Source organism: Nomascus leucogenys, chromosome 8 (genome assembly GCF_006542625.1).
Source record: "Nomascus leucogenys isolate Asia chromosome 8, Asia_NLE_v1, whole genome shotgun sequence".
NCBI classification, from domain to species: Eukaryota; Metazoa; Chordata; class Mammalia; order Primates; family Hylobatidae; genus Nomascus; species Nomascus leucogenys.
In genome coordinates this window covers 97307752-97332582 of record NC_044388.1, presented here as the reverse complement: position 1 = coordinate 97332582, position 24831 = coordinate 97307752, and the positions used below count along the sequence as shown (strand labels likewise).

Sequence of the window (24831 nt, the reverse complement as noted above, 5' to 3'; positions counted from 1 at the left end):
CTTGCAGCACTTTCTCTTCCCTCTTCCCAGCTCTCAGTTGAATTGGCTGGAGTTCTGATACCCACAGACGTTACTGCTTTTTGTTTTTTGTTTTTTCTTCTTCTTCCTCAAAATCATGTCTGAAGTGAATTACAGCTTCAAAGGGCTATTCTGATCAGTTTCTTCAGTTGAGGCAGTTGGGTCTGGACTGGCTACCTTCACCCAGTTCTTGTTTGAAGTGTAGGAGTCCTTGGTAGATAATATTAACCTAAGGCTTTCACGAGTTATCAAAAGATAGAGAAGAAGGAAATCCTTTACAAGGATAGAAAAGAAGAAAAAAGAAATCCAAAGTCACCTGCTTTCCTCCCAATGACATTTTCCATGGAAGGAATGCCGTTTGCTGATGATAGTACTCTTTCACCTTCTCAGGTCTCTGCAGCTTTGCGGAGCGTTTTTCACAGCGAGCTCTTTTTTCTCCTTCTAAACAGTGTGACCTATGGAAAAGGACAAACATGGAGGTCAGAGAGAGCCTGATGGAATCCCAGCTTTGCTTCTCGTTGGCCCTGGACTGCTAATTGATCATGTATTAAAGGAGGAGTATGGCGATGCTTACCCTTTGGTTTTAGCGTTAGGAATGTGATTACCCTGCACGTAGTCGGTGCTCATGAAATCTGTTGAGTGATGCTGTGAAGTTTGCAGGGAAGAGACTATGAACCCTGATTTACATGTGAATAAAATGGAGTTCACAAGAGTGTGAACAGGACTTATCCTAGGTCACAGAGGGTGGACGAGGGTCTTTAAGAATCTAAATCTATTGCTTTTTCTATCACATTAACCCACTGAATAACAGGATTTTCTCAGATTTTAATAATAATAATAGCAACGGCACTGATGGTAAAGGTAGCTTTTGTCTATGTTGAGCATCAGCATGTGCCAGACATTACACTAGGCACTTTCTATGAATGAATTCATTTAACTATGAGGTGGGTATGATTACCCCATTTTACAGATGGAAAAAGTCTGGGATTCAACAAGATAAAGTAACTTACCCAGAGACACACAAGGGCTGAATCTGTTTGAGTCTTAAAGGAAACCTTGGTTCTTCCTTACTCCAAAACCCAGGCTTTTATCCCCCACATTACAACTTCCTCAATAAATAAAATATCTTTGAAATGTGTTACTAATTGTCTAAGTTCAACGTTACCATCCAGATATCTCCATCTTATTAGGCAAGCTCTGTGTGCAGACAGCTAACGATTTAGCTACATCTCTTCATGAGGTCCTTTCTGCACTACAGGATTGTCTGACCTGCCAGTTTAGCTACTTTCCTAAAAATTTGGAATTGATCATCCTGAGCTTGAGCAGGATCTCCCAAACTGTGAGAAAGCAAGCTGTTTTCTCTCTCTGAGCCTCCTTTTCCTCCTCCATAAAATAAGGGTAAAATTTGAGCCTGGAATATCTTGTAGCAGAAAACAAAGAAGGTTCAAAGCTATTGGAGCCACATGAAAGCACACAGCAGCCAGCTCAAACAAGCAGGTCACACTGGTCAAATATGAGACAATTTGAACATCAAAATGAAAAATGATCACAAAGGATTTCTACACATTGAATTAAAAAAAAATCCCTCTACACAAAGGATTTCTACACATTGAATCAAAAAGGATTTCTACACACTGAATTTATACAGTCCATGAGTGTATAAAAAAAGAACCCATGAGTATATAGTGATATTCTAACCAAAAAGAAAAAGTGTAGACGAAATTAGAAAAACACTATTTTGCAACCATGATAGAAATAATTGATTCAGGTAAAATTATCAGTGAATGCTAAAACACTGGGTGAGAAGTTGTTGGATCCACATAGTCTCAAAGTGTCTCCCCAGAAATTACTTATTAATTACAAAGATAAATGGGTAACTTTACAATGAAGATTTCTGATAACCACCACTTTAACCAACTGATCAAACTTAGCATCCTCAGTAATGAGACAAGCTGACAATATGTGTGACACACTGGAAAGACATAGAATCACCTGAATAGCATTTTGGCCCAAAAATGTGTAACTTAATCTAATAATGAGGAAACACTAGACAAACCTAAATTGTGGAACATTTATAAAACAACTGACTTGGATTTCTCAAAATTTCATTATGAGGCCGGGCATGGTGGCTCACATCTGTAATCCTAGCACTTTGGGAGGCAGAGGCGGGTGGATCACCTGAGGTCAGAAGTTTGAGACCAGCCTGGCCAACATGGCAAAACCCCAACTCTACTAAAAATACAAAATTAGCCAGGTGTGGTGGCACACACCTGCAGTCCCAGCTGCTCAGGAGGCTGAGGCAGGAGAATCACTTGAACCCAGGAGGCGGAGGTTGCAGTGAGCTGAGATTGCGCCACTGCACTCCAGCCTGGGCGACAGCGCAAGGCTGTCTCAAAATAATAATAATAGTAAAAATTTTAATTTCATTATGAAAGACCAAAGAAAAAGTAGGGGGAAGGAACCGTTCCAGGTTAACGGACACTTGAGACTTATGACAATTATGTGCTCTCTATACTACTGGATGAAAATTAAAAAGCTATAAAGGATATATCAGGACAACAGGAAAATGGAAACATGGGCTGTTCTTAGATACTACTTTTGTGTCTTATGTTTATTGATTGTGACGATGGCATCATGATTATGTAGAAAGTGGCCTTCTTCTTAGGAGGTATTTGCTAAAGATATTAGGAGCGAAGAGTCTTAATATCAGCAACTTTCAAATGGTTCAGGAAGAGAGACAGAAGGAAAGCAAGCATGTTTGTGTGTGTGTGTGTGTGTCTGTGTGTACATACATGCACACAGAGATTTAAAAACTGTGGCAAAATTACTGAATCTAGATGAAGGATGTGTGGGTGTTTACTGTACTGTTCTTTCAACCTGTCTGTTTATCTGGATTTCTTTAAAATAAAGGGCTAAGGGCCAGGCACAGTGGCTCTCGCCTGTAATCCCAGCACTTTGGGAGACTGAGGCAGGCAGATTGCTTGAGTCCAGGAGTTTGAGAACAGCCTGGGCAAAATGGTGAAACCCCATCTCTACAAAAATTAGCCGGGTATGGTGGCACACACCTGTAGTCCCAGCTACCTGGGAGGCTGAGGTGGGAGAATCACTTGAGCTTGGGAAGCAGAGGTTGCAGTGAGCCAAGATCACACCACTGCACTCCAGTCTGGGTAACAAAGCAAGACCCTATCTCAAAAAAATATATATATTATTAAAAATATTATTAAAAATATATATATTTTAAAATTATATTATAATTAAAAATTATATAATATAATATTTTAAATTATAAAATTATAATATATAATATATGTTTTATATTTATATATAAATATATATAAATATATAAATATAATATAAAATATATTTATTTTATATTAAAAATAAAAATAAATTATAAAATTATATATTTTAAAAATAATATATTAAAAATATTATTAAAATATATATATTTATATATAAATATATATATATAAATCAATGAGGTGCCATGTGTAATGTGTCTAGCACACAGTAGATGCTCAACAAAACATAGAACTGGGGGGTAACAGTTATCTAAGATCAAATAAGTAAATATTTGCAAAGTATTGCTTATGATTCATTTGACAAATGTGCTCTCTGCAGCACCTCGGGTGTGCAGGGTCTGTGCTAGCAGCTGGGGACAGAAGGAGGAAGAAGGCATACTTCCTTCTCCTTAGCTTCCTAAGATAATGGAGGTAGACATTTGAGTAGGTAATTACAACACAGGATAAATATCAGAGATGGGAAAGTGAGCCTCGGCAAAGGAGAGTGAGTGACTGCATCACCGTTAAGATCAAGAACTTGCAGCTGGGTGTCCACTTCCTGGTTGCAGTGGTGCAGCAGCCAGCAGGCTGCACTTGAAATTCTGGGTGCACTAACTAGCCCCCATATGGACCAGGTCACCCCAGAAGTAGTGCATTCCTGGCCCCGGGATGTCCAGGCTGAAGCTGGGATGAATCCATGTGGGGTGCTGGAGCCAGAATTCCTAAGCTGGGAATGCTGAGCCTGAGCAGCAACTGCCCTGCGCAGGCTCCAGCCACACTGGCCTTTGCTTGGTATCCCCAGGTATTAAATGTAGAAAAAAACCCCAAAAAACCGAAGTGTGTATCTATTCTCACGTACCACTCAACTCAACACTGACACCAACGTGGGGGTGTATTTCCCCTCACACCAAGCAATTTTCCAGGGGACATCTGCTGGGTGTCCTCCTACTGAATTCAATTCTAACACTATCTACCTAAAGATTGTGTTGGATTCCACAGGTGAAGGGCTCAGTCCCACAAGACTGTTCCCCACTTTAGATACACATTGCAAGTAGTAGGTTATCATCTACACTTCTGACCAATGAGCTATAAATCGAGGCTCCCACTACCACCTACTTGGGTCCAATTAATTTGCTAGTGAGGCTCACAGAACTCAGGGAAACACATTTACCAGTGTTTTTTTTTTTTTTTTTTTTTGAGATGGAGTCTCACTCTGTTGCCCAGGCTGGAGGGCAGTGGCGCCACTTCAGCTCACTGCAACCTCCGCCTCCTGGGTTCAAGCAATCTTCCTGTCTCAGCCTCCTTAGTAGCTGGGATTACAGGCACGCACCACCACGCCTGGCTAATTTTTGTATTTTTAGTAGAGCCAGGGTTTCACCATGTTGGCCAGGCTGGTCTCAAACTCCTGACCTCAGATGATCTGCCCACCTTGGCCTCCCAAAGTGCTAGGATTACAAGTGTGAGCCACCATGCCAAGGCTTCAGTGTCTTAATAAAAGTTAAAATAATGGATACAGATGAACAGCCAGATGAAAAGACACATGGGACAATGTCTGGAGAGGTGCTGATTGCAGGAGCTTCTGTCCCCAGAGAGTTGGGGTGCACCACCTCCTGGCACTCAGATGTGTTGGCCAACCCAGAAGTTCACTGAACCTCATACTTCAGGGATATTTATAGAGCCTTCATCACGTAGGCATGATCGATTCTTAACTGCATTTCAGCCCTTCTCTCTCTTTGGAGAATGGAGGTGGGGCCTGAAAGCTCCAAGCTTCTAATAGTGGCTTGGCCTTTCTGGTGACCAGCCCCCATCCAGGAGCCCAATAAGAGTTGCCTTATTGAAACAAAGATACTCCTATCACCTAGGAAATTCCAAGGAATTAGGGGCTCTGTGTCAGGAGCTGGGGTCAAAGACCAAATATTAGAATAAAAGATGTTCCTAGCTCACCTATGTCTCAGGAAATTGTAAGAATTTTAGGAGTTCTGTGTCAGGGACTGGGGTAGAGACCAATATTTATATTTCTTATTATTTCACCCCAGGTAACCCTGTGCCATCTTGTTCAGACCTTACCAGGTCTTCTCTCAGCCTGGACGGCTCCAACAAACACAAATTCCACCATCCATCAGGTCTCTTTCTCTGAGGACCTTTCTGCCCTGCCACCTCATCCCCTATGACTCAGTCAAGAGGTTCCTGATACAATCTGAGTTGCTTTTCCTCATAGCTTTCCTTCAATTCTAAATAATTTGTTTTTGTAAAATTATCTGTCCTGTGTCTGATGTCCTAGTGAGACTGTAAGCTCCAGGAAGGCAGAAAATGCCTCTCCCATGCTAATGCTGGTCTCTGCAGCACCTGCACAGTACCCAGCATGCATAGTTGCCCAACCAATATTGATGGAGGAATGACTTGAAGAGTCTGGGTGAGCTCCCAGAGAAGGCAATGGGAGGGGAGCACACATTTTTTGATTGTCTAGTAAGTGCCAGCCTCCGCCAGGAGCAGTGGCTCACTCCTGTAATCCCAGCACTTTGGGAGGCCCAGGCAGGTGGATCACCTGAGGTCAGGAGTTCGAGACCAGCCTGGCCAATATGGTGAAACCCCGTTTCTACTAAAAATACAAAAATTAGCCAGGCATGGTGGAGGGTGCTGGTACTCCCAGCTACTCAGGAGGCTGAGGCAGGAGAATCACTTGAACCTGGGAGTTGGAGGTTGCAGTGAGCCGAGATTGTGCCACCACACTCCAGCCTGGGCAGCAGAGTAAGACTCCGTCTCCAAAAAAATAAATAAATAAATAAAAATAAGTGTGAGGCTGTGTGCTGGGCAGTCTACACTAATCATCTTATTCATTCCTCAAAAACATTCGGAGATGAAGGTCTCAATAGACCCATTTTACAAGCAAGGAGATAAGGGTTCGAGATGGTGTACATCTCATCAAAGGAAAGGCAAATGCTGCAGAGCCTGGTTTCAAATATGGGTGTGGCTAGTTTGAAAACCTGACTTCTTTTCCACTTTGGAGGAAAAGTGATTAATGGACACCTCCCCCTTCACACCTGTATCCATGTCCGATGCTTTTTCCAAACGGATTTTGGCTGCAGAGCTGGAAATCACAAAGATCATAATGACAGCTCTAACAGCCATGCCTAGGCTGATGAAAAATGCCTTTGAACAGCCCGGGCTCACAGGCATTATCTTTGCTAATCCTATAATTGGCCTGACAAGTGGTGAATGCATAAATGATTTCGGATATGTGCTTTTGTGTTTAAAAGACTGGGATCTGGGGTGAATTCTCCTTTTGTCTTTCAAGTCCATTTGTAGTTACTTTTTACAAAAAAATTTGTTTTTGTTTTGTCATGTAGACATTTTAAAGCATTTTGTAGTCCAATTTGTTAAAACCTTCATTTATGATTTGTTTTATAAATTATAGAAGAAACTATAGAACTAACTCATTTTCCTTGTAGTCTATTTATTTATTTTATATTTGGCTGGGCATGGCTCAAATTACATAGCTCATGCCTGTAATCCCAGCACTTTGGGAGGCCGAGGTGGGAGGATCACTTGAACCCAGGAGTTCGAGACTAGCCTAGGCAACATAGGGAGATCCCATCTCAACAAGTAATTTCAAAAATTATCCAGCGTAATGGCATGCATCTGTGGTCCCAGCTACTCTGGAGGCTGAGACAGGAGGATCACCTGAGCCCAGGAGAATAAGGCTGCAGTGAGCCATGATTGTGCCGCTGCACTCCAGCTTAAGTGACAGAGCAAGACTCTGTCTCAATAAATTTATTTATTTATTTATTTATTTATTATTTTAAGTGTTTGGCCCATTAGTGATACATACAAATTCAGTTTTCTTTTGTTTCTTTTTTTTTGTTTTCTTTTCAGGTAGCCTAGCTAATCACATCTCCACTGATTGACCAACTGAAGGATGAGTTTACTACTGATGGGTCCCCAGTCATTCCCACTGGTATTCAGACTAAAAGCAACTCTGGTAGCAGGAAAGGCTCTATTTCAGGAAGAAGCCAGAAACCCTGGGGAGAATCCTAGTTCTGCCCCTAACCTGCAGGATGGCCTTAGATGGATCTCCTTTTGTACCTTACTTTGAGTTCATAGCTCTACCACTAGGTAGAGAGAGGAAGAGAAACAAAGTAATCACTGGTACTGATAATTGTCTTTGCAAAACAGTTCTGAAGAATTCCTGTGATAAAAATAAATGTATAGGCTGGGCGCGGTGGCTCACGCCTGTAATCCCAGCACTTTGGGAGGCCGAGGCGGGCAGATCACGAGGTCAAGAGATCGAGACCATCCTGGCTAACACAGTGAAACCCTGTCTCTACTAAAAATAAAAATAAAAAAATTAGCCGGGCGTGGTGGCAGGCACCTGTAGTCCCAGCTACTCGGGAGGCTGAGGCAGGAGAATGGCGTGAACCCAGGAGGCGGAGGTTGCAGTGAGCCAAGATCACGCCACTGCACTCCGGCCTGGGCGACAAAGTGAGACTCCGTCTCAAAATAAATAAATAAATAAATAAATGTATATTCAAATAACACCGAGATACCTTTTTTTTTAACCTATTAGACTGGCAAATACTGAAAAGATTGATATTACTTATTATTGGCAAAGATGTAGGGAAATTCTCTTAAAAAACAAAAACAAAAAAACTCTCAGGCTGGGCATGGTTGGTCATGCTTGTAATTCCAGCATTTTGGGAGGCCGAGGTGGGTGGATTACTTGAGCCCAAGAGTTTAAGACCAGCCTCGGCAACATGGCAAAACTCTGTCTCTACTAAAAATACAAAATTTAGCGGGCGTGGTGGCACACGCCTGTAATCCCAGCTACTTGGGAGACTGAGGCACGAGAATCGCTTGAACCCAAAAGGCAGGGTTTGCAGTGAGCTGAGATTGTGCCACTGCACTCCAGCCTAGGCAACAGAGCGAGACTGTCTCAAAATAATAATAATATACTTATAAAGTACTTTATAAGTAAAATAATACTTACAAAAAGTGAGATAATACTTATATAAAGTATTTACAACAGTGCCTGACACTCCCTGAGTAAGCATTCCCCAAATATTAGCTATTGTAACCATGATATATATTTCGGTGACCAATTGTGAACGTTTATCAGGTGTCCTTTTAATGGCATGCTGTGTGTTGTCTAGATTCTTTGGGGGTTACCTGATTCTATAGGAGTCTTTCCCTGTCTCTGACTAGGCTATTTCACAACTCTATGAGTTCTAGAAAAATAATAGTAATGTTACAGTAGGTAGGTAGTCAGACACGAGCAGGGCAGGAGAAGGACCCCTCTCACTCGGAATGTTAGGTGATCATCAGGTGGTTATTACACTATCTCTCTAAAAGGAGAATTGGTCAAAGCCAGTGCTAGGGAAAGGCAGTTTCCCAACAGAACACACCTGAAACCGGTGATCAGCAGCTTCCTGATAAGATCCCAGGAATTGGGCAAGTGGGCTCAACCATGCGCACTCAGAGGCAAAATGGCGGAGTTTAACTGCTATATGTCCTTCCTGTAGGAACGCCGGACTGGTAAGGGAAAAAAAAATGCCTCAAGTGAGCATGTGCACAACTTCAGTAAACACACTGCACATGCGCCCCTCTCAAGTGCTGGCAGACCACTGTGCATGCAGACAGCCCACCCCAAGGGAAGAGTCAGGGGAACAGTAACGCAACCCTGGCAGCATGCAATTGTGTAAGACCCCAAGACCGAGGTCAAACTGCCCACTGGACTCTCTCACGTTACCCACTTGGCTCTCTTCCAAGTGTACCTTTTTACTTCCTTTTGTACCTGCTCTAAAAATTTTTAATAAACTTTTACTCCTGCTCTAAAATTTGCCTCAGTCTCTTACTCTGGCTTAAACACCTCAGAAAAATTCTTTCTCCTGAGGAGGCAGGAATTGAGGTTGATGCAGATCCACTTGGATTCACCACTGCTAACATACTTTGGTGCCATGGGACTCAGATACGCCCCCTAGAGGTAATTGTAATGCAAATTATCCTTGCCCATAGAAATGCAAATTTTGTCCCATAAATGTACAATAAATAAATGTACAGAGACAATTCCAAACATCGCATTTTATTGCCCTAAAAATAATAACCAATTTTTCATCTATCAAATTTATTTCTGCATTCTTGATTGCCTATATATAGTTGTCTGTTAATCAGATTCTCCTTTGAACTGGCTTTAATATATTATTTCATTAATAACCGAGTAAAATAAAATCTTTGACAAGCACTCATTTTATATTTCTTTAAGAGTCATGATTTTACCTTTTAAAAATTATAACTATTTCTAGTATGATCCTATTTTCATTAAAAAGATGTTTGTCTTTCTATTTCTTAGAGAAAACTTGAAAGAATGAACACAAAAATGTTTACAAAGGATATCGTGGCAGAGGCGGGTGGAAAATATTTCAGTTGCCTGTTACTCTCTTCCTTATACATTTCATATGATCCAAACATTTGTATATTGGGCATCTGTTTTATAGCAACTTAAAAAAAAAACCCACCTATTCTCCCCTTTAAAAGACAGAACAGGAGACTTTCCTGCTGGAACCAGTCCTTTGGGATGGGAGGAGAGAGTGTTGAGGGGTCAGATGTGAGCAGCTTCCTCACTCTGTAGGGCTTGGTTATTTATCTCAGGAGACCCCTTAAGAAGCAGGGCAGGCCAGCTTAATTCCCAGCAGACCTGTTTTTTCTGACATAACGCATTTAGGCATAGAATCAATTGAAAGTGGCAGGGCATCAAAGTCGTCTTAGTGGCCAGGTTGAGGTGGTCAAGCCTGAGAGTTGGGCCTCAGCTCTGGCTAGCTCAGCCTCTTTGACTATGTGCTGGTCAACTAGCTCAGACTCTCGCTGTGGCCCAGAGAAAGTCAGCCCTGGAAGAGACCTACCTAATCCCATCTCTTCTTTCTATGAATGGGAAAACAGGCCTGAAGAGGGGAGGGAACCGGCAGAGGGCACACAGCAAATTGGGGTCACTCTAGCACTAGAACCCTGATGTCCAGAGTTCTGGCCTAATGCTCTTTTACCTCTCCGTATTGGGCTGATTGTGAAGGGCCTTGAATGCCAAGCTAAGGAGAGAAACATGTCCCGGAGAAACATGGCACGCTAGAACAGGAGAGGGTACCATCAAAGCTACGCTGTAGAAAGTCTTCACTTAGAGCAGGGAGGAGTTTACCTCTCTCCTTCTGGGGTCTGGGCTGGGAATTGGGGCTGCTCTTAAGACCTAATGAAGACCAGGCCTTCAATAAACTGCCCTTGCAAAGCAGTCTGCAATTTAATTGCGTCTGAAGGAAAAACTGGCTGCTCTTTTTTTTATTTTGGAAAGAACACGGTCAGGGGACTTTTGTTATGTAAAGAGAGATGGAAATCCCCTTGAAATGGAGAAGTTTCGGACAATAAAGTGGCATCATGGAAAGGTTGAGTTTGTGATGTTAACTGGCTTTTCTTGGACTGGGCCGAGGCGCCCCTCTTTGGGGTCTCTGCCAGAATGAGGGAGAGAGGCGGCACCTCGGTGCTGAAGAGGGCAGGAGATGGAGTCTGCCATCCAGGCTTAAGTTCCTCTTTATTACGTACACTGTTCCCAAGCCTGAGGCCCCAGATCTCACAATTTTTGACATTTCAACAAACGAATCACACTATTGTTTACTTAATATTTTTCTGTGCATCTATTCACTTTTAACAACTGATATTTTTAAAGAATATTTCTATTGCTACATCAATAGAAAATCAACTTCATTTCCATAAAAATTCATACAAGGAAAACAAAACAACGTGATTAAGTTCTGGCTAGATACGGTTGCCTGTTCTGTCTTTGTTAGAAAGGGGGATTGGAATTGCATTAGAGAACTTTTACTGGCATATTAGAAACAACCGGAAACTTTCCTTGATTTAATCAAAAGGAAGGGAAAACTATTTCACTAGGTGGTTTAGTTACCTAATGTCTTTGTGTGAAACAGCTGAAATTAGCTGTGGTTCCACCACTGATTCTAGCCAAACCTTGGAAAATGCTTTGGACGGGACCTTGCTCTCCCACCCATTGGCTGAGTGACATTGGGAAAGTTCCTCAACCTGTCTGAGCCTCTGATTCTTCACCCACAAAATGGATGTGTTAACAGAACCTACCCCTTTGGCTTCTGGGGTATGCAGTGACAGAAAGTATGAGAAGTGCTTCACCTACTGTGATCTCTGAGAGGTGAGAATAGTAAGAATACTAATGATGCTGATACCAGTGGGCTAGAAGATGTCCCCAAATGCTTCACCTACTGTGTTCACCTACTGTGTTCTCTCAGAGGTGAGAATGGTAAGACTACTAATGATGTAGATACCAGTGGGCTAGGGGAGGTCCCCAAATACCTGTAGGACCTCGGCCCCGGCCGGTGTCCAGGCTTTTGACGCCATTGCAGGAAGGAATTCAGTGACAAATCAGAAAATAGTAAAAGTTTGGAGAGTTATTGCAAGACAAAAAGCACACACTCAAGAAAAGGCAGTGTGGGCCGGGTGCGGTGCCTCACGCCTGTAATCCCAGCACTTTGGGAGGCCGAGGTAGGTGGATCACTCCGAGGTTGGGAGTTCGAGACCAGCCTGACCAACATGGAGAAACCCCATCTCTACTAAAAATACTAAAAATTAGCCAGGCGCGGTGGCACATGCCTGTAATCCCAGCTACTCGGGAAGCTGAGGCAGGAGAATCACTTGAACCTGGGAGGCAGAGGTTGCGGTGAGCCGAGATCGTGCCATTGCACTCCGGCCTGGGCAACAAAAGCAAAACTTCGTCTCAAAAAAAAAAAAAAAAAAAGAAAGGGGAGTGTGGGTATACTTAAGAGAGAGAGAGTCATGCAACCGGGTTTGCAGTTTCCATCTACATGGGTTTCTTTAACCAAGAGGTGGAATATTCATGAAGATTCCTGGCAAAATGTGAAGATTTCTCAGAATTCTGGTGCCACTCATTTTTACATCAAATATGGGTGTTCTAGGATCTGTCCTGGCACTGGTGGGTGTGTGATTGAGTATGTTAATGAGCATATAATGAGGTCCTAGGTGAGATCTAAGTCAAATCCAGCGCCATGTTGGGTCTAGTTGGTCTTAGCCAGCTTGACCCACACCCTGGTTTTTCAGGGTCTTCGCAGCCCCTAGCTTCTGCAGCTATTTTAACAGTTCCCTTTTACTAGTCATATAAAACTGATGCCTAGAATTTGCTGTTCTCCTGTGTCAACCCTATATCATTCCTGTCTCAATGGTATCAGGAAGGCTTTGGTAAAATCCCTTAACTTGGTGGAGTGCTGTGGCTCCCCACTGTAATCCCACACCTTGGGAAGCCAAGGCAGGAGGATCACTTGAGCCTAGGAGTTCAAGACCAGCCTGGGCAACACGGTGAAACTCGTCTCTATTAAAAAAAAAAAAAAAATCCCCTAACTTGAACCTTCTGGTATTTGGTGTGTTTTGGGGAACACACCAGAGAGAGGAGAAGAGAAGAGAAGAGAAGAGAAGAGAAGAGAAGAGAAGAGGAGAAGAGAGGAGAAGAGAAGAGAAGCAGCAAGCGCAGCAGCAGCAACACAAAGCCCCCAGCAGAACTGCCTGGCTAGAGGAGTGGCCCCCACCAGGTGGATCTGTGCATCAAAGAAGCATCCCCAGGACTCTGAGAAACATCAAGGAAATGAAACTGAATAAAGATATTGGACTTCGGGTGTCATGCAGGATGGATGCTTAGACAAAACTGGTAGGGTAACCTCCAAATACCAGATCATTTGAGGACCCTGGGAGATGAATATTATTGTCCTCCATTTTACATACAAGAAAAATGAAACTTGTGAAAGTTGCCAGTACCAAAATGGAGTCACTTAGGCTAAACTCTCACAAAATGGAGCTGGGAGGCCATGAAGAAACTATATGCCTATAACAGAAACTATCCAAGGAATTCCACATAAGCCACCTGGCTTGCACAGGGACATTTGCCCAACAGCAGCTGTCTCCACCAATAAGCTAATGCCAACTCCTGCAACAAGCTCCTGTAACCAATGGTCTTTTTTTCAAATTAGCTTACATGTACGTTTCCTCCTTTCTTTATTTTTTTTGAGACAGAGACTCACTCTGTTACCTAGACTGGAGTGCAGTGGTGCGATATCAGCTCACTGCAACCTCTGTCTCCCGAGTTCAAGTGATTCTCGTGCCTCAGCCTCCTGAGTAGCTGCAATTATAGGTGCATGCCACGATGCCCGGCTCATTTTTGTATTTTTAGTAGTTACAGGGTTTTGCCATATTGGCCAGGCTGGTCTCGAACCCCTGACCTCTGATGATCCACCTGCCTCAGCCTCCCAAAGCACCGGGATTACAGGTGTGAGCCACCAAGCCTGGCCTCTCCTCCTTTCTCTTAAAAGCTTCCTCTTGCCCCATCCCCTTTGGTGCACCTATGGTCCACCAAAATCGCACCCAAAATCGCAATTCCCTGTTATTCCCAAATAAACTCTTTGTTTTGGAGAACTGGTCTCTCTGCTGTTTATTTCAGGTTAACAGACCTAAAATATAATACAATATTAAACAACTGCCAGACAATTCATAGCAGACCTATACTCCATGACCACTCTTCTTAAGAGCTCAATAAATGTTCTGAACATGCTTAGTCATAGCTAAACTGTGATTCAGGGCATGAGGTAGACTAGACACATACATAAAAAGAATGAATAAGATCAGGATATGCAAAACAATATGGACAATTTGATCGTACTTATGTAAAAGAGAAAACACACACCAAAGTTACATCTTTATGAATGTACCCTTATATGCGCAAAAGCTTGAAACAGACCTGGTAGCAGTATTAACAGTTGGGTAGAGAAGAGCAGGGAAATGAAGGCTTGTTTTGTTTGAGGTTATAATAATAATACATTTCTATATTATTTGAAATACTTAAAAATTTAATTAAATTTTAAAAATTTAAAGAAATGGCTTTTGTGGGCTAAATTGTGCCACTCAGCCACATCCCAATTGAATTGAAGTCCTAACCCCCAGTACCTCAGGATGTGACTGTATTTAGAGACAGGGTCTTTAATGAGGTAATTAAATTAAAATGAGGTCACTAGCGTGGGCCCTAATCCAATATGAATGGTATCTTTATAAGAAGAGGAGATTAGGGGCCTATTGGAGGGTGTAGGTTGGGAGGAGGGAGTGGCTCAGGAAAAAGAACTAATGGGTACTAGGTTTAATACCTGGGTGACAAAATAATCTGTACAACAAACCCCCAGGACAGAAGTTTACCTCTGTAACAAACCTGCACAGGTACTCCTGAACTTAAAATAAAAGTTAAAATTTTTTTTTTTTTGAGATGGAGTCTTGCCCTGTTGCCCAGGCTGGAGTGCAATGGCGCGATCTTGGCTCACTGCAATCTCCGCCTCCCGGGTTCAAATGATTCTCCTGCCTCAGCCTCCTGAGTAGCTGGGATTACAGGTGCCCACCACCACACCCAGCTAATTTTTTTTTTTTTTGTATTTTTAGTAGAGACAGGGTTTCACCATGTTGGCCAGGCTGGTCTCGAACTCCTGACCTCGTGATCCACCCGCCTCAGCCTCCCAAAGTGCTGGGACTATAGGCGTGAGCCACCATGCCCAGCCAAAGTTGAATTTTAAAAAAGAAATCTCCTTAAGTTAGAAAAATACTTAAAAAATCTAAATAAAGTGGGAGACAAAACCCAGAACTAAAAAAAGGAGAGGAAATTAGGATGCAGACACAAACAGAGGGAAGACCATGTGAAGACACAGGAAGAAGACAGCCATCCACAAACCAAGGAAGAAACCAACCCTCAGAAGAATGCAACGCTTGGACATCTTGATCTTGGACTTCTAGCCTCCAGAATAAAATAATTTTCTGTTGTTTAAGCCACTGAGCCTATACTATTTGTTACGGCAGTCCTAGCAAACTAATACAATGACCAAGGTAAAATTCCTGTCTTCCAGGAACTCCTGGCCTAGTGGGAGAAGTGGGTAATAGAATAATCTCACTATAATACCAAGAAAACGGGGAAGTCCTGCAAAATACAGAAGCAAGGTACTATGGAACCTGGGGATAGGAGGATATTACAAGGCCTGGCAGGTATCACAGAGGAAGTGGCTTTTGAGCTGGGCCATGAAGGATAAGAAACAGAGAAAAGCAGGCAGGTGGGAGAGTAAGGGACTGTTTCTGGGGGAAATAGAACAAGCAAAGTCTTGGCCAGTGAATGTTTGTCCTGTGTCAGATTAAAGCAGCAATGTTTTCCCCGAGTACAGGCTTCAGGAAGTGGTGGAGATGTAGCTGGAAGTGTTTGCTGGCAGTTTCATTTGTCAGCTGTTTCTGACAGCTGTTGGCCATCATGGAGGGTTACTAAGCATGGGAGTGACATAGTTGGATTTGCTTTGTCGAATGATCACTCTGACGGTCCATGAGGCAGGAGTTGAAAAGCGATGGGCCGGGTGCAGTGGCTGACGTCTATAATGTCAGAACTTTGGGAGGCTGAGGCGGGTAGATCACCTGAGGTCAGGAGTTTGAGACCAGTCTGGCTAACATGGCAAAAACCCGTCTGTACTAAAAATACAAAAATTAGCCAGGCCTGCTGGCAAGCCCAGCTACTTGGGAGGCTGAAACAGGAGAATCGTTAGAACCGGGGAGGCAGAGGCTACAGTGAGCTGAAAAAAAAAAAAATAAATAAATAAATAAGAAAAGTGATGGCCTAAGAGCCTTTCAGTCCACAGAAATGTTTTGTTTCACTTACCCAGCTATTTTTTCAAAATTAATTAACTATTCTAACAGTTAATAAATTACAAACAATTATAGGTATAATTATAATTTACATGATACTTGAAATATATGGCTTGTAATATAATTTCTAATCATAAACATTATAATTAATTTTCCAATAAATTAACATAACCATGTTAATTCTATTGGCTGATTTACATGTACATGTACCTGATAAATATTAGTAAATTGGAGAGCTCTTAAAATCTTCAGGTTTTTTTTTTTTTTTGAAATAGAGTCTTACTCTGTCACCCAGGCTGCAGTGCAGTGGCGTGATCTTGGCTCACTGCAACCTCCGCCTCCTGAGTTCAAGCAAGTCTTCTGCCTCAGCCTCTCAAGTAGCTGGGATTATAGGCACTTGCCACCACACCTGGCTAATTTTAGTATTTTTAGTAGAGATGGGGTTTCACCATGTTGGCCAGGCTGGTCTCGAACTCCTGACCTCAGGTGATCCACCCACCTCAGCCTCCCAAAGTGCTGGGATTATAAGTGTGAGCCACCAACCCGGCCAATTTTCAGGTGTTTTAGAGATCATTTAACCAATGTTATGGGTTGAATTGTGTTCCCCCACAAAAAGAAAAAAAAAAAGATATTGAAGTTCCAACCCCTGGTACCTTTGAATCTGATCTTTTTTGGAAATGACGTCTTTGCAAATGCAATTTAGATGGAAATTAAGATGGGTCATATATGAGTGGGGGGGTGGTCCTTAATTCAATATGACTGGTGCCCTTAAGAGGAGAAGAGATACAAACACAGGGAGAAGATAGCCATGTGACAATGACAAGTAGAGCCTGGAGTGATGCAGCCAGAATCCAAGAACAACAAGGATTGCCGGCTACCACCAGAAGTTGGGCAAGGGCAAGGAAGGATTTACTCAGTCTCAGAGGGAGCATAGCTCTGCTGACACCTTGATTTTGGACTTCCAGCCTCCAGAACTGTGAGAGAATACATTTTTGTTATTGCAAGCCACCCAGTTCATGGTACTTTTATTATAGCAGCCCAGGAAGCTCATACAACAAGGAGCCTATATTCCGTCCTAACAAGTGGCTGCAGCCCAGTAAGGTACTCCCAGGAGGTACACCTCCAGCCAGATGGCATCGCTCATCCATCTAAGGCATAGATGCTACAACAGAGGTCCAGAAGAGAAAAGATAAGGACTTAACTAATGCAGTAGCTCCTGGGGTCTCAAACTGGGTTAGCTTGTGAGACCTTGGACAAGAACTCCGTAGGAATATGACATAGGACAACTCAGGAGAAATGATGTGTTCCTGGGAATGCTATCTGCTAAGTCTTTGGAATTGGTAGGAATGCAGGCTTATCCCTCTTTGTTCTTAGAAATAGTCATTCCTTACTTCATGAAAGAGGATAAACTAGTATTTATTATTAATATATTTTGTACACTACCATGAACCAGGCCCTGTTTTGTGGGTTTTATTATATATGTTGTGCCATGTAATCCTCCCACAATGCTTTGAAAATTCTCCACTTTATAGACAAGAACACTGAGACTCAGAAAGATTATGGAACCTAGATTTTAAAATGTAGGACTAACATCTACCCTTTGGTTTCTGGCTTGTGGAAGAAGAAGAAGAAGAGGAAGAAGGAGGAGGAGGAGGAAAGAAAGAGGGAAAGAGAGGGAAGGAAGGAGAAGGAAGGAAGAAAGAAGAAGGGGTGGAAGGAAGGAAGGAAGGAAGGAAGGAAGGAAGGAAGGAAGGAAGGAAGGAAGGAAGGAAAGGAGGAGGAGGAGAGAAGGGAGAAAAAAAGAACTAGCATTTTCTCAATGCCTTCTAGGTGCCTGAGTTGGCATTTTAGGCATGCACTCGTTGAATCTTCATGAAACCCTGTGAGGTAGGTGCTTTTATGATCCCCATAGTATGCCCTGCACCATTCAGATAAGGAAACTGAGACTGAACAGGTCAAGTAATTGCTGAAGCTGGATGAGGGATACAGCAGTCTGTGCTTTTGTCTGGATCTAAAGTCCTTGCTCTAAAAGAAGGTATGAGCTCGTCGGTTGAAAGGGCTTTTAATCCTTTCATTCATTCATTCATTCATTAATGAATGCTCTTTATCGTTTTATGGATTTTGGAAAGAAGGTAGCTGGGTGTAGCTGAGAGAACACCAGCCCAGGGCTGAGAGACTGGGGCTGTGGTCTAGCCTGAGCCTCAGTGTCCCCATCCACGACATGTGGGGGCTCTAAGGGCTGATCTCAAAGGCCCCTTCTTGTGCCAAGAGTCTATAATTTTTGTGATTCCCCAGCCTTGGGAAGAAGTCACCAACTAATATTAATACAATAGCTCAGAATGCTAATTTGCCAAGATCTCAGCTGATGGCAGAGTCAGGATTTTAATCCAAGCCCACCTGACTGCAAACTTCTTCACTTTCTTCTGGGTTGGGAAAACAGAGGAACTAACAAAGAGACTGAGGAAACAATGCTGCCAAACCGGGTGTGCGTGACCAACACAAATGGGAGCAGTAGCCACAGGCTGGGAGTTCTGGCAGTCGAGAGGGCCTGGCATGGGCCTGCTGCGCCCTCTGGTGGAGCACGCCTGAATCGGCTCTGGATTTCTCGTTTTGATACCAGAATAGACGAAGGGATACAGGAAGCAGGAAGTGGTTTTCCCAATAGTTTTTGGAAGTCAGTGACCCCAGCTATTGTCCTAAAATGTAGACTGCTTGAAGCCATTTTCACTTCTCCGTGAAGCCCAGCTGCCCTGGGTTCATTTATTGATGAGACTAATTATATTTTGTTTTTGATTTTATAACTTGTAGATACTTAGGCCACGTATCAAGCAGTGAACCCACCAGAAATGGTACCTTTCCCACTCAGCTCAGGGTGAGGGAGGGCAGACATTAAACCCGTAAAATTCAAAATAAATATATGGGCAGGAAGAAATTCTCCTTCCTTCACGCTGCCTTTTCTCCTTAGCTTTCTCTCCAATCTCTGGACGGGAAAAAAATCTTTGTCAAGAGCAAGAGCCAGGTGCAGTGGCTCACGCCTGTGATCCCAGCACTTTGGGAGGCCGAGGCGGGTGGATCACTTGAGGACAGAAGTTCGAGACCAGCCTGGCCAACATGGCGAAACCCCTACTCTACTAAAAAAAAATACAAAAATTAGCCAGGTGTGGTGGTGCGCACCTGTAGTCCCAGCTACTCAGGAGTCTGAGGCAGTACAATTGCTTGAATCCAGGAGTAAGTGGTTACAGTGAGTAGAGATCACACCACTGCACTCCACCCTGGGCAACAGAGCCTCAGAAAAAAAAAGAAAAAAAAAAAAGACCAAGGAGTGAGACCAAAAGACTTTTAAACATAAAAAATGCTTTAAAATTATGTCTAGCTTCATTTGTCACAGATACCATGCTCTGAGGATTCTAAAATAACTTCTAATCTGTACTGAAGCAATGCCCGGAATCAACCTTGAAGGCTGTATTGTAAGCCTCCTCCAGGAGGGCGCTGACTCCCTGGCAGGGAGAGAAGAGGGTGGGAAATGACAGAGGGCTATGGTGGAGGGGGATTTTACACACATTGATAACCTTCACGACAATTCAATAAACTAGGGACCACCATACCTATTTCACGATGAGGAAACTGAGGCCCAGAGAGATTAAGATCCTTGCCCAAGTCTCAGAGCTAATAAACTGCAGAGCTGGAATTTAAATCTTGGAGAAACAACTGATATGGATTTGAGATCTGATTTCTAGTCTCAGCTCTGAAAATGCTTGCTTGTGTAGCTGCTGGGATATCTGTTTTGTTATGTTTTTTTATCTGCATTATGAGGGCTCAGTTAAAAGGTATCCATAGTCTCTTCTCCATCAGCCAATATAAGGGCCTCTACAGAAAAACAGCAAGGTGGTCACTGAAGGGCTTCAGTGGACAGGAGGAGACAGGAGCCCAGGTTTGAGCCCAATCGTTAGTCATTGATGAATGAATGCATGGTTAACCCAGCGGCCTCTCCTTAATCTCACAGCTTCACCAGCAAGCAAATACAGAATATCAGAGCCCTCAGAGATTCCCTTACCCAGCTGTTTTTAAAGTTTTTAAACAGAAGTCCAATTCATAAATCCCTTCAAAAAATATATTTTTTTGCTATGGGTTTTTTCTTTTGGTGGGGAGGTGGTTATTGGGAGAGAACGGAAGAGGGGATAGAGCCGCATCTACTTGAACTGCCCTGCAAGACTGTGGTCCTTTGGTCTAAAAAACAAAATTGAACTGAAAAGATCAACTAACCTGTCTACATTCCAGATAGGAAAATTGAGGCCCAGAGAGGGGAAGCTACCCAGCCAAGGTCACACAGCTGGTTTCAGCTAAGTCCTAACCTCAAGCTTTCATTCCCAGTTCAGTGCTTTATCCACCTTACCCATATCCCAGCCAGATACCCAATTAATTATTAATAGCAACTTTTACACCTGGAAATATTTATAAGCAATATCAGGCTACTAAAATGCCATCACCTACTTACATAGTGGCTAAAGGATCTGCTGTGTGAGCCAAATTGCTCAAAGTTTCAAGGCATTTTAAGACTTGTGAGTTTTTTCGGTTTTGTTTGTTTTTGCTGTCATATACTTTTTTATGTGGTAAAATATAGATAATATAAAATTTACCATTTTAGCCACTTTTACGTGTACTATTTAATAGCATTAAGTACATTCACATTGTTGTATAACCGCCACCACTATCCATCTTCAGAACTTTTTCATCATCCCAAACTGAAACTGTACTCATTAAATAATGCCTCCCCATTCCTCTATCCACCAGGGGAACCACCTTCCAATTTTCTGTGTCTCTGTATTTGACTATTCCACGTACTTCATATAAGTGGAATCCTATACTATTTGTCTCTTTGTGATTGGCTAAATTCATTTAGCATAATGGTTCATCCTTGTTGTCGCATGTGTCAGAATTTCCTTCCTTTTTCAGGCTGAATAACATCCCATTATTATCAACAATATCCCCAAATGTGGCATGTATCACATTTTGTCATCCATTCATTCCTTAATGGACACTCAGTTGTTTCCACATTTGTGAGTGGAGTTAATAACATTACTTACTTTGTGGTATAATTGCAAAGACTGAATGAAGTAAAGTGGTTTACACAGTGCCTGGTTATGGGCTAAAAAGCTCGGCAAGTCATTCTTGTGGGCAGAGAGGGGGTGAAATACTTTATAATGTCTTCTTATCCCTTCCAATGCACTCATACTGGTATTGAAACCCTCTCACGCAAGTGTGGTACTTTAGTTTCCAAACCACATGCATGTCGGTGATCCCATGTGCGTTCCTAGCCCTTCTCTGTAAGGTTCACAGGACGGGTGCTGGTATCTCCATTCCACAGAGGATAAAACTGAGGCAAAGAGAAGGCCCCAGATCAGCCAGATATTAGCAGATCTCAGTGGCTGTCTCTCTGTCTCTTGGGGAGTCCACTGTGGTAGATTGGGTTACATTCAGCTATATTCACCTCCCCAAAGGAGAATTATGCACCCCAACTCTATCAATATGAGGCTATAAGACTTGCTCTGGCTAAGAAAATGTGAGCCTAAGTGACATATGCTACTTTGGAGCAGAAGCTTGAAGATAGCACATCACTCACCAGGTCTCTTTTCTCTCCGCCGTGACATCTGACAACGTTCCAGAGAGAGAAAGGGAGAGACACAGAGAGGCAGCATGCTCCGTCAGCCTGAGTCCTAAAGTGAAGATGGTGTGGAACAGGGAAGTAGTTGACACATTATGGACATAGAGAGTGAGCAAGAAGCACACCTTTGTGATAAGGTTTAAATCCACTGAGATTTTGGAGTCATTTCTTACACAGTAAAACCTAGCCTCTCCTAACTAATATACCTATAAAGGCAATATCCTCTCCTGAGAGTAGGGATTTATTATATCAACTCTAGATGAATCTTGACTGGTCTATGGTGCGTGTATGCATGTGTGTGTGTGTTCATGACACAGAGAATATGAGAAAGTGAAGGCCTAGCCCAAATTCTTCCAGATGCTATGTAGAGAGGCCTGTTTCTCATTCTTCATCTTTTCTCCGCAATTATTTGTATTACTCTAAAGAAAACTTTCTGACCTCTGTTGAATTCCATGATGGCAGATAAAGGTTTTCTTCTTTCCTAACTTACTTGGGGAAACTGCTTTCAGGAGCTATGTATTGGCTCTTAGAAATAATTCTAGCAGCTTCTGTTTCCTGAGTGTTTATTCCCTACCAGGCACTATGCTAAGAGCTTCTCATGCTCTGCCTCATTTTCTCTTAATAATTCACATAGGTATTAAATGCTGCTATTTCCTGATTTTTAAGACAAGGAAATGAAGAATTAGAGACCTTAAGGAACTTTCCAAAGCCACACAGCTACTAAGAAGCAAGGCTGGGACTGAAATCCAATTACACTGTTGGATGATTTCTGACTTGTCAGTTTTGGGTCCCTCATGTATTTGTAGGCACTATTATGCTTGCTTCCATTGGTATTTCTTCCCCCCTCCCCACCCCCTACTGCTAATTCTAAGCCCCACTCTTTGCTCACCATAGACGGTAGAGGGGAATCTCCTTTCCCTAGTCCTGGTTTCAGTGAGGAAGGATTTTTTTCTGAGCACATTCCTGGTTCCTCTCCATGCTTTATCCATTCCTGGAAAGATGAAGGATTGTACATTTGAGAATACCTGGACATGCCCAACTCAGCACTTCTTCTGATAGGGAGGGAGCTGCTCCTCAGCCCTGCTCCCTTCAGCAGGAGGCCTGCCCTAGTCTTTGCAGCCCACTTCTGGGGTTCACTATTAGTGGCACCCTTCAGCTACCAACCCTAAAAGTTTCTTCTCCAACCTGGCAATATCACTAATAAAGAAAATATTCTGGCCTTCCTCTGCATCTTTTTGTTGATTTCTCAACTTGTTCAGAAGTCAGACAAGGCAAAGGAATGCTATTTATTCAGAGTCCTGCATAGAGCCCCAAATGGGCATCCTAAGGGAACTGCACTGGTGGGAGAGATTTCATGGTCCACTGATGGTCCCTGTCCTCACCTTGGTGGCCTCAGGGTTCAACGTCAGCCTCCCTGGACCTTCAAGGTGCTCTAACACCTGCCCCCCTTTTAGGCAATGAAGGATGGTATGGCAAAAATAGCTGGTTGTTGCTCAGTATCCATTCTTTACTTCCCTCATTAGTAATAATCCTCCCCAGAACAAAGACTAAATTTCTGTGCATCCCTTGCAGCTAGGTGTGACCATGTGACCCACCAATGGGATGTCAGCAGAAGCAATAGGTACAAATTCTGGGTCATACACTTAACAGGAAGGCACATGCTATCTACTTCTTTTTCTCCCCTCTCCTGGTGTTAGCTGGAGTAAGTATTTTGAGCCATGATATAGAAGCATGATTTGGGGGTGGCAGCGCCATAACCAAGGAGGAACTTACGTCTTGCTGCCTTCAAGCTGCTATATCACCTCTGTACTACTTACCCACACTTCCATGTGAGGGAAGAATACATTTCTATCTTGTGAAAGCCACTGTCATTTTTTAGTCTCTTGTTTGCAGCATCTGAACCCATGTATTCTAAGCAGGTACTCAAGAAGTGCTTTCCAACTGGGGAAGGGGTTCAGGGCTCTGGCAGGAACCTAAGTGTGTGCCTGATTCACATAGATGAGGGAATCAGTGAATAAAGGTAGGAGAGAAGGACCAGGCATTTGCTGAATGTGTGGAATATTCTAGATATTGTACCACATACTTTCAGTTACACTTTCCCAGTTAATCTAAACAACAATTCCGTGTGTGTATGGGCGAGGAGAAAATCTATTATCTCATTTTATAGTTGAGGCTCAGAGAAGTTAAGTGATTTGGGCCAGGCGCAGTGGCTTATGCCTGTAATCCCAGCACTTTGCGAGGCCAAGGTGGGTGGATCCCTTGAGCTCAAGAGTTCAAGACCAATCTGGGCAACATCAAGAAAATCTGTCCCTACAAAAAATACGCATACACACACACACAGACACACACACATATTAGCTAGATATGGTGGTATGTACCTGTAGTCTCAGCTACTTGGGGGGCCGAGGTGGGAGGATTGCTTGAGCCCAGGAGGTGGAGGCTGCAGTGAGCTGATATCGTGCCATTGCACTCTAGCCTGCGTGACAAAGTGAGACGGGAAGAAAAAAATAAAAGAGAGAAGTTAAGTGATTTGTCTAAGGTCACAGGAAATGAAACTGAAGTCAGTTTGACTCTCAAAACCATATACTTTCCTCCACAGCATACCATTTACTCATTAACTCCCTCTACCAAATACAGTACTGTATTCTACAACACAAAAAATCCTGCCCCTGTTGGGAGATGACCTTCCATGGGTCTCATGTTTCTGTACATTTTGTGAGCATAGGCACTGACTGCCCTTTGTCCTAGACTGTGTTTTCAAGGATGTTTGTAGGGCAGGCTTGGAGGATAGAGACAGTGTTTCCCTCTACAGCAAAAATAGATATAATTACTTCCCATTATAAAAGATGTGATTTCCCTAAGCTCAGGGTTCTTCTGTAATACAATTCACTGTGTGTGCTGGTACCCCTTCATATCACTGCCCATGGGTCTTTGGCACAAAGAGAACTGATGCACATATGCTGATGCTCATGCTGCTTGCTGTGCTGTGAATAATACAGCCCTCTGTCTTTGACTCAGAAGTCTCACATCTTCTGCCTGTATCCATGAAACTGGCAGGCTGGCTTGTTAGCTTGCAAGTAGAGTAAGATCTCAGTTCTCAACAGCACCTTCATCATCACTTTAATTCAGTTGTGTTACATCACA

At 42.9% G+C, this 24831-nt stretch overlaps 1 protein-coding gene across 4 annotated transcripts in view; it reads right to left on the bottom strand.

Moving 5' to 3' along the window:
* Positions 1-24106, bottom strand: part of GSN (gelsolin) — a 123752-nt gene extending 99646 nt beyond the window's left edge. For all 4 annotated transcript variants that reach the window (XM_030817732.1, XM_030817734.1, XM_030817733.1 and 1 more), the window contains exons 1-5: positions 24066-24106; positions 22577-22678; positions 21646-21739; positions 8699-8825; positions 335-473 (exon numbers count right to left, since the gene is read on the bottom strand). The gene's annotated coding sequence lies outside the window, so the exon portion shown is untranslated. The remainder of the gene's footprint in view (positions 1-334; positions 474-8698; positions 8826-21645; positions 21740-22576; positions 22679-24065) is intronic.
* Positions 24107-24831: the final 725 nt, after the last annotated feature.